The 16,085-nt window shown below is 34.8% G+C and overlaps 1 protein-coding gene across 4 annotated transcripts in view; it reads right to left on the bottom strand.

The window, feature by feature from the left end:
• GRID2 (glutamate ionotropic receptor delta type subunit 2) overlaps window positions 1-16,085 on the bottom strand; it is a 1,592,807-nt gene that overhangs the window by 980,069 nt on the left and 596,653 nt on the right. The gene's annotated exons all lie outside the window — the stretch shown is intronic.

Here is a 16,085-nt window from a genome sequence, read left to right as displayed (position 1 = left end):
TTGGGAAAGGAGTCCTACAAGGCTTTATATTATCATTCTGCTTATTAAAATTCTATGCAATGTTCAGTTCAGTTCAGTCGCTCAGTTGTGTTCGACTCTTTGCGACCCCATGAATCACAGCACGCCAGGCCTCCCTGTCCATCACCAACTCCCAGAGTCTACCCAAACCCATGTCCATTGAGTTGGTGATGCCATCCAACCATCTCATCCTCTGTCGTCCCCTTCTCCTCCTGCCCCCAATCCTTCCCAGCATTAGGGTCTTTTCCAATGAGTCAGTTCTTCGCATGAGGTGGCCAAAGTATTGAAGTTTCAGCTTCAACATCAGTCCTTCCAATGAACACCCAGGACTGATCTCCGTTAGGATGGACTGGTTGGATCTTCCTGTAGTCCAAGGGACTCTCAAGAGTCTTCTCCAACACCACAGTTCAAAAGCATCAATTCTTCGGTGCTCAGCTTTCTTCACTGTCCAACTCTCACATCCATATATGACCACTGGAAAAACCATAGCCTTTACTAGACGGACCTTTGTTGGCAAAGTAATGTCTCTGCTTTTTAAATACGCTATCTAGGTTGGTCATAACCTTCCTTCCAAGGAATAAGCGTCTTTTAATTTCATGGCTGCAATCACCATCAGCAGTGATTTTGGAGCCCCCAAAAATAGAGTGTGACACTGTTTCCACTGTTTCCCCATCTATTTCCCATGAAGTGATGGGACCAGATGCCATGATCTTAGTTTTCTGAACGTTGAGCTTTAAGCCAACTTGTTCACTCTCCTGTTTCACTTTCATCAAGAGGCTCTTTAGTTTTTCTTCGTTTTCTGCCATAAGGGTGGTGTCATCTGCATATCTGAGGTTATTGATATTTCTCCCAGCAATCATGATTCCAGCTTGTGTTTCTTCCAGCCCAGCGTTTCTCATAATGTACTCTGCATATAAGTTAAATAAGCAGGGTGATAATATACAGCCTTGACGTACTCCGTTTCCTATTTGGAACCAGTCTGTTGTTCCATGTCCAGTTCTAACTGTTGCTTCCTGACCTGCATACAGGTCTATGCAATATACATCATGTGAAATGCCAGGCTAGAAGATTCACAAGCTGGAATCAAGTTTGCCAGGATAAATATCAACAACCTCAGATACTCAAATGATACCACTCTAATCACAGAAAGTGAAGATGAAATAAAGAGCCTCTTGACAGAGCTGAAAGAGGAGAGTTGGAGAGCTAGCTTAAAATCAACATCCTAAAAACTAAGATCATGGCATCTTGTCCCATCATTTCATGGCAAATAGATGGGGAAAAAATGGAAACAGTGACAGATTTTATTTTCTTTGGCTCCAAAATCATTGCAGATGGTGACTGCAGTCATGAAATTAAAAGATGCTTGTTCCTTGGAGGGCTTCCCTGGTGGCTCAGGTGGTAAAGAATCTGCCTGCTATGTGGGAGATCTGGGTCAGAAAGCTACCTTGGAAAAGGGAATGGCTACCCACTCCAGTATTCTGGCCTGTAGAATCCTAAGGACTAGTCCATGGGGTCACAAAGAGTCAGACATGACTGAGCATTCCTTGGAAGAAAAGATATGACAAACCTAGACAGTGTATTCAAAAAGCAGAGACAAGACTTTGCCAATAAGTCTGTATGGTTTTTCCAGTAGTCATGTATGGATGTGAGAGTTGGACCAAAAAGAAGGCTGAATGTCAAAGAATTGATGCTTTTGAACTACTGTGCTGGAGAAGACTCTTGAGGGTCTCTTGGATAGCAAGGAGATCAAGCCAGTCAATCCTAAAGGAAATGAACCTTGAACATTCTTTGGAAGCACTGATGCTGAAGCATCAGTATCAATACCCTAAGCACCTGATGTGAAAAGCCAACTCACTGGAGAAACTGTGATGCTGGGAATGATTTAGGGCAAGAGGAGAAGGGGGTGACAGAGGATGACATGGTTGGATGACACTGCTGACTCAATGGACATTAGTTTGAGCAAACTCCAGGAGACAGTGAAGGACAGGGAAGTCTGGCATGCTGCAGTCCATGGTGTTGTAAAGAGTCAGACATGACTTGGTGACTGAACACAAGAGGTTCACTACTCTCAGAGACCAAGGAGGTTGGCAAGTGTTATCTTTGTACTCTCTGCCTGCTGCACTCCAGACCATCCGCGTCTCCCTAGAAAGAGCGTGGCCACTCACCTGGTGCTTTGGCTTTTGCAGTTATTATGCATGAGGCACCTCTCCCCCTGTAAAAAGGTTATTTGCATATCTTAGGAAATGGTGCCTGAGGGTCAGGTTTCTAATTGAAGGTACATCTACGAGCTGATTATAATCCTCTCCAAAGACTAGGAAGGCAGGCAGATATCATTTTCCTTCTCTTCCTCTGTCACCTAAAGGAAAACAAATTACTATCTCAAAAAATACCTACACCCCCAGTGTTTACTGAAGCATTATGTACAATAGCCAAGGCATGGAAACAATCTAAGTATCCATTGCAGGATAAATGGATAAAGACAATGTGGAACATTATTCAGTCACTAAAAAAGGAAATCTTGCCATCTGAGGCTGCACTGAGTTTGTGGGCATTCTGCTAAGTGAAATAAGTCAGACAGAGAAAGATAAACATTGCATTTTCTCACTTATAAGTGGAATTAAAAAAAAATCAAACTTAGAACAGTTTGGCAATTGCCAGTAGCTCAGTGGTAAAGAATCTACCTGCAATGCAGGAGACACAGGAGAAACGGGTTCAATCCCTGGGTCAGGAAGTTCCTCTAGAGAAGGAAATGGAACCCACTCCAGTATTGTTGCCTGGGAAATCCCATGGACAGAGGAGACTGATGGGCTATAGTACATGCGGTTGCAAAGAGTCAGATATGACTGAGTGACTAAACAACAAAGAGGGAGTGAAATGCGTGAGGGTGACCAAAAGGTACAAACCTCCAATGATAAGAAACATAAGTTCTGGGGATGTAATGTACAGCAAGGCGACCATAGTGATCAATACCAAATTCCTCCTCAGGAGAAATTAAGTGTAACCACGTATGGGGATGAATGCTAACTAGACCTATTATGGTGAACATTTGTAATACATACAAATATCAAATCATTATGTTGTGTACCAGAAACTAATACACTATTAAATGTTAATTAATCATCAATAAAAATGATTAAAATAATTTTTAAAACCAATACTGTATTTTATGTTTTAAAGTTGCTAAGAGAGTAGATCTTAAAAATTCTAATGACAAGAAAAATCTATGGGAGGTGATGGATGTTGACTGAATTCATTTTGTTAATCAGTTTGCAATATATACATATATCAAATCAAAGTATTGTATACCTACAACCAATCCAATGTTATATGTCAATTATATCTCAATGAAATAGGAGGGGAAAGGAATGACAAATAAATATTTTCACACTTCGACCTGTGCTGTAAAGGAAATCAACTACAAGTTCAAATAAAAAATTTGCTCAGCTTTATATGTTCACTGATTTTCCCTATACGAGGGTACTTTCAGAGCCTTCCAGTATCTCAGTGTATAATTTTATTGACAAATAGATAGCTTCTAGATTTGAAAGTGAAAACTAAAAGGAATATAGGCATTATCAAAAGGGGACCACGATATCATGAAAGAAAAGGACCTAGGAAAACCATAATTTGCTTATGGTTTAGTAGCACACAGGAAGAGAATTCTGAGGATTATTTCATCATAATGGTGACTGAGTGAGTTTTCACAAAAAAAAAAAAAAAAGGAAAGAAGGGAATAAAGTAGGGAGCAACTTAAAGATCTTCATGGCTAAAGAAGTCTAAACAGACATATTAATAACTTAAAATGTATTTTTATTAATTGTTAACTTTAGAAGTGAATTTTAAATAACTGAAATGGCAAATGTATTTTTCATAAGATATAGTTAAATGACAACAATTCAAAATCCCACTGCCTTAATCTGCAGCAATACAGAAAATCAGATAATTATAATCACTCATTTTTCATCCTTTGTGATAATAACAGGGGAAATTAGGCTGTAGTATTTGTAACGAAAACTAGTCAGGAGGTTAGAGGAAGTTATTCCTTGAGAAAACTATCTGGAATGTTAATGGTTTAAATTGTTTCCTGAAGATACTTAAAGTGAAACAGATTAAGCATGTTCATCGCCTTCATAAGAAGGCAAATCTAAGTACCTTAAAGGGCAGTTAAGAGGTAAGAAGTCCAAGAGGTTTTTAAAGGTATTATAACCAAGCAAGACTCTATGGGGCCTTCCTGGGAGAGACCACTCCCCACAGCCAATGTGTCCTCCACCTGCTTTTTCTTTGTAAGAGAACTTTAACCTCCTAGGCTTTTCTCAATTCTAAAGATTAAATTTAATTATAGAAATGAGAAAATGTAGAAGCAAAGGAAAACAATCAAACAAGAAAAAATAGTAGTTTATCCTTTAAACAGAATCAAGGACATTTAGTTTCTCCTCAAGGGCTATAGATAATATTTTGAGCCATATCCTTTGAGCCATAGTGAAGATACTTAAACTCCCACCATGTGGAAGATGTCAGCTGTATGCTGACCACAAGTATGACAACCCCAGACTGGCTGGAGCCAGAAGAACTAGCTGACCAGAGATTTATGGCTCAGATAACATTCCAATCATACAAGAGACAAGATGGCTATTTGAAATTGCATGATGCAGGCAATCATCTTGGAAAATAGAAGTTTACTCCCTTCACACACACAGCCCTTTCTTCTTTTCCCTATATAATCTCCTAGCAAAATCTGGGAAGTGGGGAATTGGTTCTTTGGTACATGAATCCACTGTCTCCCCATAACTGTTGGCTTTCTCAATAAAATTATATTTCCTTTTACCCAACATGAGTCTCTCAGTATTGGATCCTTGAGCAAAAAGCAGTCAAACCTGAGTTCAGTAACACTATTGCAAATGTTCCATTAAAAAGGTTTTGTTTTCATCCAGATCTATCCACTTAATCCTGAGTTGCTTTGGGAAGATGGCAGTATCACAGAATGGGGGTATTCACAGCTTAGGGATCTGGCCTGACCTGAGATCCTGATTCACTGACTACAGTCTGGAATTATGAGTTCTTCAAGCAATTTCTGGACCAGTAGACTAAATATAATTTTTTTTAAAAAATCAGCCTTTGGATATTCTTACATACAAAACTGTTTTAAAGGTTTATTAAAAAATAAAGGATATAAAATTTTATTTTATTATTACACTTAAGCTAAGTTACCTACAGGTTTCCTATTTGGATTCCTTAGTTCACTGTATTGTGAGATTCAGAAGCAAGGTCTGAAGGTCAGTTGTATGCTTCACTCTCTGTAAAAAGGAATTTCAGGACTGACCCATGTAAAAACGACTGACACTGAGAAACAGGCACAATGATTACTTCATTCTTCTTTCATGTTGAATCCATACATTTATATATAACTGACGGTTTTTAAAAATTTTTATGACTGAGGTTTTAAAATTAACAATTAAGTGGTTGATCTGACAATGACTGAAGTTTTCTTTGTGCCAAATACAGAGTCAGACTCCGGGAATACATACAGAGTCAGACTCCAGGAATACCATTGTAAATAAGACTGATATTGTTCCTCATCCTTAAAAGCTAGCATATGATAGATTCCTGGCAGGAGATAACACTTCCAACACAAAAGAAGCTTTGAAAATCTCTGGGTTCAACTGTATGAGTGTGTACCACTACTAGTCTACCTGTCTGTACCCTGAAAAAGTTGCCTAGCACCTTGAAGACCAAGTGAGTACTGAGCTGTGAGAATGCAGGCAGAGAAATTAGGTAAAATCATAACTGTAAGGAGACAGGTATAAGGACACAGCTTCATGAAAATGATCCAGCTTAGATTCCAAAGCTTTATGATTAGGGAGAATATTCTAGGATCTCCAGGATCCTAGAGAGTAAGGTAGTACATGCTAGCAACTATGGATTAATGTTTATATGGAGAAATGAACAGGAAGAAATGGTCAGGCTTTCTATTACCATTAAGACTCAGAGGATCTATACTGAGTGTAGCTGCAGTTCTCCTCCTTACAATGGTGCAGCTAATTTTTAATATGCACATTTAACTGTTATAGTTGAGATTTGTCCCACTATTTTTTCATGGCAGAAAACAAAACAGAGAACAATCTGAACTCTGTCCTTTCACGTAGTCTGTAGGATGCTATGGACCAAATAAAATCAGCAATAATTATTAGGAGTAAGATTTATTATGAGTTTACACTGTGCTAGGCATGGTGTTATTTACTTTACTGCATCTTTTTCCTTTAATTCTCAGTACTATAAAAATGTACTGCTATGGATGTCATTTTATTTGTGTCAAGTAACCACAAAATGGGTCATGTCAGTAATCATCTTCTTCCATGTTTGAGAAAATCAAGATATCAAACCTTTACATTATTTACTTAAATGTATATGTGTGTATGTATATATATATATATATATATAAAGATAATATTTTTGACAATTTTGAAATTAAAATTATCATATTTTATAGCCTTCCTCCCAGTCTGTCCATATATATTTACATTAAACAAAATTGCAAATAGAATGTACACACAGTTCCATATTATTTTCATAATTTGATGTCAAAATAAGATAAAGCCCTAGAAAGGTGGAGAAACATTATACTAATCAAGGGTAATTAATTTAATATAATGCCATTTCCCCCAGAGCTTGGTGAAAAGCACCAAATAACATTAAATATACCAACAGAATTAGGATAGCCCCACAGGCTTATAATAATGGGATTTTGCCTGACATGAGCTCATCTTCATTTGACCCCTTAGTATAACATTTTCCTATCCCTCTATGGCAGTTGGTCTATGCTATCTTCTGCTTTATTTGTATGTGTGTCATCTCTCTAACTAGACTATAAAAAGTTGAAAGTGTTAATCACTTAGTCGTCTCTGACTCTTTGAGACCCCATGGACTATAGCCCACCAGACTCCTCTGTCCATTCTTGTTCTCCAGGCAAGAATACTGGAGTGAGTTGCCATTCCCTTCTCCAGGGGATCTTCCCAACCCAGGGATTGAACCCAGGTTTCCCGCATTGCTGGCAGATTCTTAACATCTGAGTCACCAAGGAAGCCCTAGGCTACAAAGTTGAGTTTAAAAAGTATCTCTTATATCATTATATAATATCCAAATTAAGAATTTAATAAATATAAGTTAAAATGAATACATGAATATTAAAAGTAGAAAAACAACTGTAACTCTATATAAGGGATTTAATAATGTGTAGACATTATAAATGTGCCAGCTTTGCTTTGAAAACACAAAGCCAGGAAATATTAGACAAACACATCCTACAGAAGTAAAAACATCCGAGAACTCATCTTAATAATAGAGAATGTTAAAGTTCAAGCCAGTGTTCAGGTATTCTCTCTTTTCCCCTACCCCTAGGGAGAGTGTGAACAAATAATGGACACCAATATTACTTAAACAAACAATGAAACTAAACTTACTGAAATAAATGAAATGTACTGCAGAACTATAATTAAATGATTCCAAAATACTTGCTTTTTTGGATTGTTCTATCCTACCATCACCATCCTTTGAGGAAGACTTGTGATGCAGATATTTGAAAGACGACTAAGTAAAACAACCTCTTAATATCAAACTAATAAACCCTTTTAATGGAAAATTAATGTCTTGCAGAAAAGGTAGGAAGAAAATTTTCTTTGTTAGAGTGACAATCCAGTTAAAATTGACTTGTGCAAGCAGGTCTCTAACTGCTTCTTGACAACCTCTTCCCTGTGGAGGAATCTAACCCAGTTATGTCAATCAAGACTGCCATGTTGTGTCTACCCTTTTCTTCCATTTTCTAAATGTTAAGTCTTTACTTTGTATAATACAAATAAAGTATTTGTACTCAAACTATTGAACCATTTAGAAATATCTGGGGAGCATGGAGCACCAGATGGTTCTGTTTTTTGTTCTCTAAGTCTATGAAATTCATCTGAAAAGAAGTAACTATACTGAGTGAAGGATTACAAGCTTAAGGAGAACAAAATATAGAATGCTTTTCCAATCTTGAAATCTTCAATCATCCTCCAAATTATGAGGTAGATAAGGATGTCTAATCCTTGTCCCTCAAGGTATGGCATAAATCTATCAACTTGAACTTAGATCCACTTTACAGGTCTAGGAGGTGGTCAGAGTGACAGGACACACTAATGGACTTCTTAGTGAAATTCTGATAAGGATGGGAGGTGGCTGACAAAAAAAGAATAAATTGTGTACATTTCGGCTGATGCTGAACTGGGTAACAATCCTCTTTACCTTGTTCTGCATAAGAATGTGTGTGGAGTAAGACAAGACTTTTAAAAAATATTATATATATATATATATATATATATATATATTGGATAAACAGTGATTTGGTCACCCACATTATTCAAATGGTATACATCTTTCACCCACTCTGCATAGTTACAAAGTTACTTCAATGCTACATATTGTTCTCCACATACAATAAAGGAGATAGAAAATACTGAGATTGTCTGTTTTTAGAGAAAACAGAATAATGAATATTTTTGCTCTTGGCCAAATATATTACTTTCAAATAGAAAAGCATCACCTGGGAACAGAATGAACCTTTGAAAACTGCATGTGCAACTCCCTACCTTTGAGTGCACTAACCTTGAACTGTGTAACATCATTCAATAAGGAATAAGAAGATAAAATTGTTTCTCTTTTCCTCCTCATTTAAAATCCCTGTTAAGACTCTACACTTAGACTATGTTGCTGGAGTTTAACATGGAGATCTTTTAATGGAAAAATTGTTTTTTTAATGTTTTGCTTTGTTTTTCATAAAAGCACATGCAAGATAATCTCAAATACAAAAAAAAAAATTCATTCTTGAAATGGATGTTAAAATAACATGTTCTCTTTTACCTGGAAAATGCAATAAAATTAGCACTGGATGAAGTTCACAAACATGGTTTCAAGGGATTAGTTCCAGTCAAAAGTCCCCACTTTTGCATCTATACTTAATAATTTATAATCAGTATTTTTCAAAGCAGTACACTGACACTGGAATAAGATTACTATAGATTCCCCATTCCCACTTGAAAAAATGAAACAATGAATCATAATCTCTGGTAATAAAGATACTGGAATATGCATTTTCTACTAGATTTTCCTTGCAGATATAGGGTGCATTTGTAAATAACAACCAAGAAAAAAAAATGGTTTGATAATTTGTAAAGTGTCCAAAACAGAGAATCCATATCTTGCCAAAATGCATAATTTTAACATGATGCAATAAGCGTTAAACATTCCAACATGATCCCTCTGCAAGTTGACAGGGTTCAATGACTTTAAAGTAACAAGCCATACATATTAGAATTTCAGTTTTACACTGTTAGATGCATAGAAGGATGAATGAAGAGAACACTGTATATCTGTAGATGCAATTTCAGTCTACCAAATAGTCCCCTACCCCAGTAAAGGTACTCTCTGCTTGTTATATCAAATGCCTTTAAGAAAAGAACTGTCTGTTACAGGACTGGACTGTTGGAACCTGATTTTTTTTTTTTTTGTATCCATCATAATACCTCACAAGACATGTAAGTCCTAACTAAATGCTTAATTGACTACTGCTAGAAAATGTCATTTATTCTAGATATATATGGTCTTTGTTTTTAACATTATTTGAATATCTATCCTAAAACTATTTGATTTCAGGTAATTCATTGAACTTCTCTGGATCTGTTTCCTCATCTATAAAATAAATGTTGTACTCAAAACATGTTTGTTAAAATTCAGCCCACCTACAGATATTGTGACATATATATATGCCATTTTTATTATGAACATTTTTTCAAAATAATTTCAACGTGCTGACTATATATTTCCAAAATGCAATAAAATTAACACATATTTATTAAACCTTTTCAAATCTTCATTTTTGCACTACCAAATATCATATTATATTCAATCTTGTTTTACAGCCTTTCTTGGGAAAAAATATGCTTTTGTAGGAATGTTTACTTTTATGAATTTTCCTTTTCTTGGTATATTTAGTTTCTTGTCACATAGAAAATTTTACCATATTTTTGAACATCTTATATTTCATAGTCTAATTATTTTCCAATTAAAAAAATGTTGCCAATTTTATAGATATACATTTGAATTCTGCCTAAAGTCAAACATTTTAAAAATCATTTACATGTTTATAAACATCAATTTTTAAAAAAATCCTTAAATACATACCAGAAAGCTTTTGAAAAAAGAAGGTAAAAAGGTTTGAGATATATAAATCAGTGTTTAGGACAAAAATCTTTAGAGTTATGAAATTTTCTGAGTAACATTGTAGCTCAATTAACTGTAATTATAATTAGATTTTTCTGTATCTACAAGCAAAATTCTCCAAATGTTCGTGACGTGCAGATCAGTCTGGAAACTTTTCATATAGGACAAAAGAGACACATTATTTGTAGCTTCTGTACTTAAATTCTAGCCATTATTCATACATACAGATGCTGCATTATTACAAATAAAAAAAAATGAAAATAATCTATGACATATGACCCAAAGAAACAGAAGCAAACCAAATAAAATTTCATTTTATGAAATCTGAGCTCTATCATAGCCCATCTTCTTTTTTCTATTGTACATCCATTACCTTTCTTGTATATACAATACTGCTCTAATATTATAGTCACTCTGATGACATATTAACATTTTTTCAAATCCTAAATATACATATATATTTTTAAACTTTGACTAATTAATTATAAATTTCTATTATGTAATTCCACAACTCTAAATAAATTTTAGATGAAAGTTTTAAAACATTTCTCCTTATCACACATAAACTATGAAATCATGGATTTCTTCCTCCTTTGTGGAAAGCACATTAAAAAAATTTACTTTTTGTTGCTTTCATGTTACTAGTTTCTTAAAAAATGAGATATAACAGTTTTGTTGATTTACTAAACTGCTTTTTATATGTTTTTGTGAGTATTACATTTAAACAAACAGTTCTATACATTCCTCTTTCCTTTTAAACATATTCTAGTTAAATATATCAACAATTAATATTAATAAAGAGAAAGCAATATCAGAGTTTCACATATATTTTCATTTCATCCTAACAAATTATTCAATATAGTTATGGTAGGCAATCATATGTAATTTCTCCATTGAAAAATAAGTTAATGCAAATGAAAATTCCTTTGAGACCCATTTTCAGAATCCTGTTTTCTTAAGAAACAAATGCAAAATTTAACATTGACACACACACACACACACAGCAAAACCCCATTGACCATGGATTTCTTGGAGAGTTTCTTTCTTTTTACACAGAAATCCCACTGCAAATTTTTACTTAATAGTACATATATTCTCTCCCCAAAACAACAGAGAAAACCAAAACAAAAAGAGTCCCTCAAGGTAGTCAAATGCATTCTGAATTTCAACTAGGCAAACCTTTTATTCCATAGAAAATTTTAGATAATATTATTCTCCCTGTGTATTTTACAAAATGAAACCAGAACCACTTTTTGCATATTTTGTTGCCTTGTTTATATAAACCAATGGAGTCTGGAATCTTAAAATTATTTCATTGGAGAGTTAAATTAAAAAAACACAATAAAACTTTCACGTCTGCCACTATCTAAAGGAGAGTATAAATAATTAAATTCTCTAGATCACTGGCCTCTTACATCAGTTTCCCCAGGTTATATAAAGCTTGCTTCTCTGATTCACAGGTGGTCAGTACTCCACATTCACAAAACAGTGAAAAATCAAACACAAGAGTACCATTGGCATCAATTAAATACTAAAACATGGTTTGAAACTTCTGAAAACTAACGGAAATAATTTAATTTAATAATTTAATCAATGAATCCAACTATATTTAATAGAACCATATGATTTTGTCATAGTAGAGGTCATCTAAGTCTAGCCTCTTACATGTCAAAAAAAAACACAAAAACCTGATGTCTGAAGGTTAAGTGACAAATTAATGATTAATACAGAATGAGAAGTCATACATCAAAACTCCAGGCAGAATGATGTTTATTTCTATTTTTTCTTATCTAAATATTGTCTATTCACCTAATACTGCAAGAGTGATAAACGTTTAAAAGGGTTGTTTTTTTTAGTACTTCTAAATTGTCAAAAGACACTAAGGATTAATTTTAGCTGATGTTATCAGAAATTTGTCCTATGATTTTGCTTTGTTTCCTGTCACAGTTCAAAGTGATAAACTGAGCACAAGTGCATACGTACACCTTTTAAGACGCATGTTTAGGCTCCCTGTAATAAACTGCAAAATCCTTTGCAGATTACCTTCTCTTTTCCTTGGTGGTGCTGTTATTTTCCCTTCCATCATAAGTACCTACTACAATTTTGAAGCATTAAAAGACTTCATTTATTTCCTCACTATTAAAAATGAAATATTATTTTACAAGGGAATGCCTTCTGCTAATTCTTTTTTAAACTATTCCTATTAATTTTCTTCCTTATTAATAGCAATAAGCTAAAATAAATCTATATCTAACTCATATTATAATGTTTAATTTTTCTCTGTAAGAGTAATATATCAGAAGCACTCAAGAAATAATTTATGAAACACTTTGGGAGCATTTATTTTTTCACTACATTTTTACAAAGCACCAACATACATAAGTCAAGGCCTGTTCTACATACAGAGTAAGTATAATAGAAGTTTCCTACTCTCAAGGACCTTGGGCATGAGTGGAAGAGGAAGTGAGTTTGTGTGTGTGTATGTATAGCATATGTCCAATATATACAAACTATAAATATACAATATATAGTCAATATATAATTCATGCACATTTCATGATTGTTAAACTTAGGGTGTCTTTCTAAATAGGAGAGAATTAATGATGAAAACCAACCATGTTCATAGTATCTGGGAAGTGAAAATTGGACATATAAAAGATGAGAAGGAACTTGGCATATCCACGGAGTGGAAAGGTGACTGATATGGCTAGAGTTCGGTTGAGAAAATCACAAATTATCAGGGTGAGATAATACTGAAACTTGTAAGTTAAGGTAGATCAATTATCATTTATTCATTCCTCCATGTATTCATTTAAAAATAAACATTGTAGACCTTTCATGTTTTGGATGAGAGGGACACAAAGATGGGTTAGATCTCTCTCGTTTTCAGACTGAAGGCATACAGGAGCTCTCAGACTTTTAGTTTCTTTGGTCATTTCTGACAGAGAACTTCAATTAGCTTACTTAGCATTTGCTTAAATCACAAACTTCTGATGCTTTTTAACCCAAACTATTTAAATTGTTTTAGGTACAACCTAATGTTTAATGGCTGCTAAAATGTAGTATCATGAAAACAACCCATTTCATTATTACACTTGATGATCAAATTCATCTTGAATTAATCATTCATGACATTGCTATAAATTAGGCTCTAGGATTACTCTGCTAATGAGTGTCACCAGTAAGCTGTAATTACTGTAACTAGGATGTAATCTAATGTTTTTAATCTGTCAGATGAAAATTTTTCCTCTACAGAAAAAGAGAGAGAGGAAGAAAAGAAAACCCACATATATTTGCTCTCACACTCACATAAAAGTTAAAAATAATTTCTTTTCTTCAGAGGCCACAGAAAACTACATATCTATTATCCTAATCAAACCAGTCAATCCTAAAGGAAATCAGTCCTAATTATGCTTTGGGAGGACTGATGCTAAAGCTGAAACTCCCAATACTTTGGCCACCCAATGCGAAAAACTGGCTCCCTGGAAAAGACCCTGATGCTGGGAAAGATTGAAGAAAGGAGAAGGAGACAACAGAGAATAAGATGGTTGGATGGCCTCTCCTACTCGACGGACATGAGTTTGAGCAAGCTCTGGGAGGTGGTGATGGACAGGGAAGCCTGGCGTGCTGCAGTCCATGGGGTTGCAAAGAGTCAGACATGACTCAGCAACTGAACTAAACTGAACTGAGTGGAACTAACAGATTGTAAGTGTATTATATTCACAATTTATGGAGTAGCAGAATTATATTAAACAAAGAAATCATTGAATTGCATTCTGCACATTTAAAATATACCTTCAAGCATCATCTTTCTACCACCTAAATCAAAACGATCTGTCCCAACTTCCAATCAGCCTTCTCAACCAAGTGAGAATAAAGTCCAGGAATCTGATGTATATTAAACTTTGAGAATCACTATCCTTGGGGCCACGATTTCCTTATCATGTAAATCATTCTATGATTAACATTTTGGCTTGTCAATTTTATATGAAAACTATTCTAAACATTTCTGAGTACTTCCTTCATATTTAGCAAGACATCTAGTTAGTTTGTGCACATGGAATTTCAACAAACCAAAAGATAACAAATGGAGTTGGACAGACATCCCAGATTCCTGACCATGGGGATTTTGGAAGTTCTATTCAGTCATAAAGCATTAAGAACCTATTTTACTGATAGCATTTCACCAATATATTAACTACTATCCTTCTCTAAAGGCATAGGATTCAAAAATAATTCAATTAAAGTTCTTTCCACTTCAGGAGTTCCAAATCACTTACTCAAATATATGTTCATGATTCCCATTTTTGACCAACAGGAGTAGTAGGGCTAAATTTGCATTGATAAACCGTTCTACTACCATTCAGGAAGATTATTATTCTGAAGGACTATAAGACACAGTGGGATAGACCATTTGAGCTCAAACTTCAACCTCTCATTAATCAAAATTTTAACTACCCTTGTTGCTTTTCCTATTTAAAGAAATACAATATTAAATTTTTATTTTTAACTTATTTTTAATTGTAGGATAACTGCTCTACAATGGTGTGTTGTTTTCTGCCGTACACAATGTGAATCAGCCATAAATATACATATATCTCCTCCCTCTTGAGCCTTCCTCCCACCCCTCTAACCCACCCCTCTAGGTTGTTACAGAGCATGGAGTTGGGCTCTCTGTGTTATATAGCAACTCCCCACTAGCTATATATTTTACATATGGTAGTGTATATGTTTCAACAGAGGCTATTTGCATTACTTCACTATGGTATCAAGAAATATCTATAGGAATACTGAGGGAACTCTTGATAATGTAATGTACATCAAAGGTTACTTGAGTAAGCCATTAATTACAGCTTTTTAAAAACAAGAATCTCTATATGTTGATATGGTACAGTAATATGCAAAACAGTATGTGAATTAGCTGTCAGAGAAGATATCAGGGATTCTTAAATTTTAGTTTATGAACCAATTTTGGTTCTTAAAATTGCCTTTATAAAAAAACCAAGTACTTAGTTTACTGAAACATTTTGGGCACTTATTTCCTAGACAAGGCAATAAAAACATACAACTAAATTCTCACCTTCGGATAGATAGATTCCAATAGAAGGGGAGAGGCTTATATGTAAACAGATAAACTAAATGCAATATAAAAATATCAAAAATTTACAGGAAATGATATGGGAATGGTAGAAGAAAAAGGAATAGTTTTATGGGTAAGAGTGTGTCAGGCAGACAATAAGTAAGGCTATCCATGTCTGTATCAGCAGCTCAAGTGATGTCTGTGTGTGCGCGCATGAGTGTGTGCACTCGTGCTCCATTGTGTCCGATTCTTTGTGACACAATGAACTGTGGCCCGCCAGGCTCCTCTGTGCATGGAATTTTCCAGGCAAGAAATACCAGAGTGGGATGCCATTTCCTCCTCTAGGGGGAACTGGAGGGATTGAACTTGCATGTCTCCTGCATTGAACTCGCATGTCTCCTGCATTGGCAGGCGGATTCTTTACCACTGCACCACCTGGGAAGGCCAGCTCAAGTAATGATGGACTCTTAAAACCCCACTGAAGCTCTGCCAGTACTTCCACAGGATATTTTACTACCCCAACCCCAACCCCCTCAACACAAGTGCACTATTCCTCAAAGTTTGGAGGACCAAGAGGGCCCTTATATATATATATATATATATATATATATATATATATATATAGTTGAATAAGATACATAAGGTCCTTGCATTTATGCAATTACAGTCTGGGAGGAAGGAAAAAGACAATAAATAAGAAAATATATAAATAACTAATAATTACAAAAAATAACAAAAA

This window comes from Giraffa tippelskirchi, chromosome 1 (genome assembly GCF_054371585.1).
Source record: "Giraffa tippelskirchi isolate mGirTip1 chromosome 1, T2T-mGirTip1v1.2.pri, whole genome shotgun sequence".
Taxonomy (NCBI): domain Eukaryota; kingdom Metazoa; phylum Chordata; class Mammalia; order Artiodactyla; family Giraffidae; genus Giraffa; species Giraffa tippelskirchi.
This window is presented reverse-complemented; position numbering and strand designations above follow the sequence as displayed.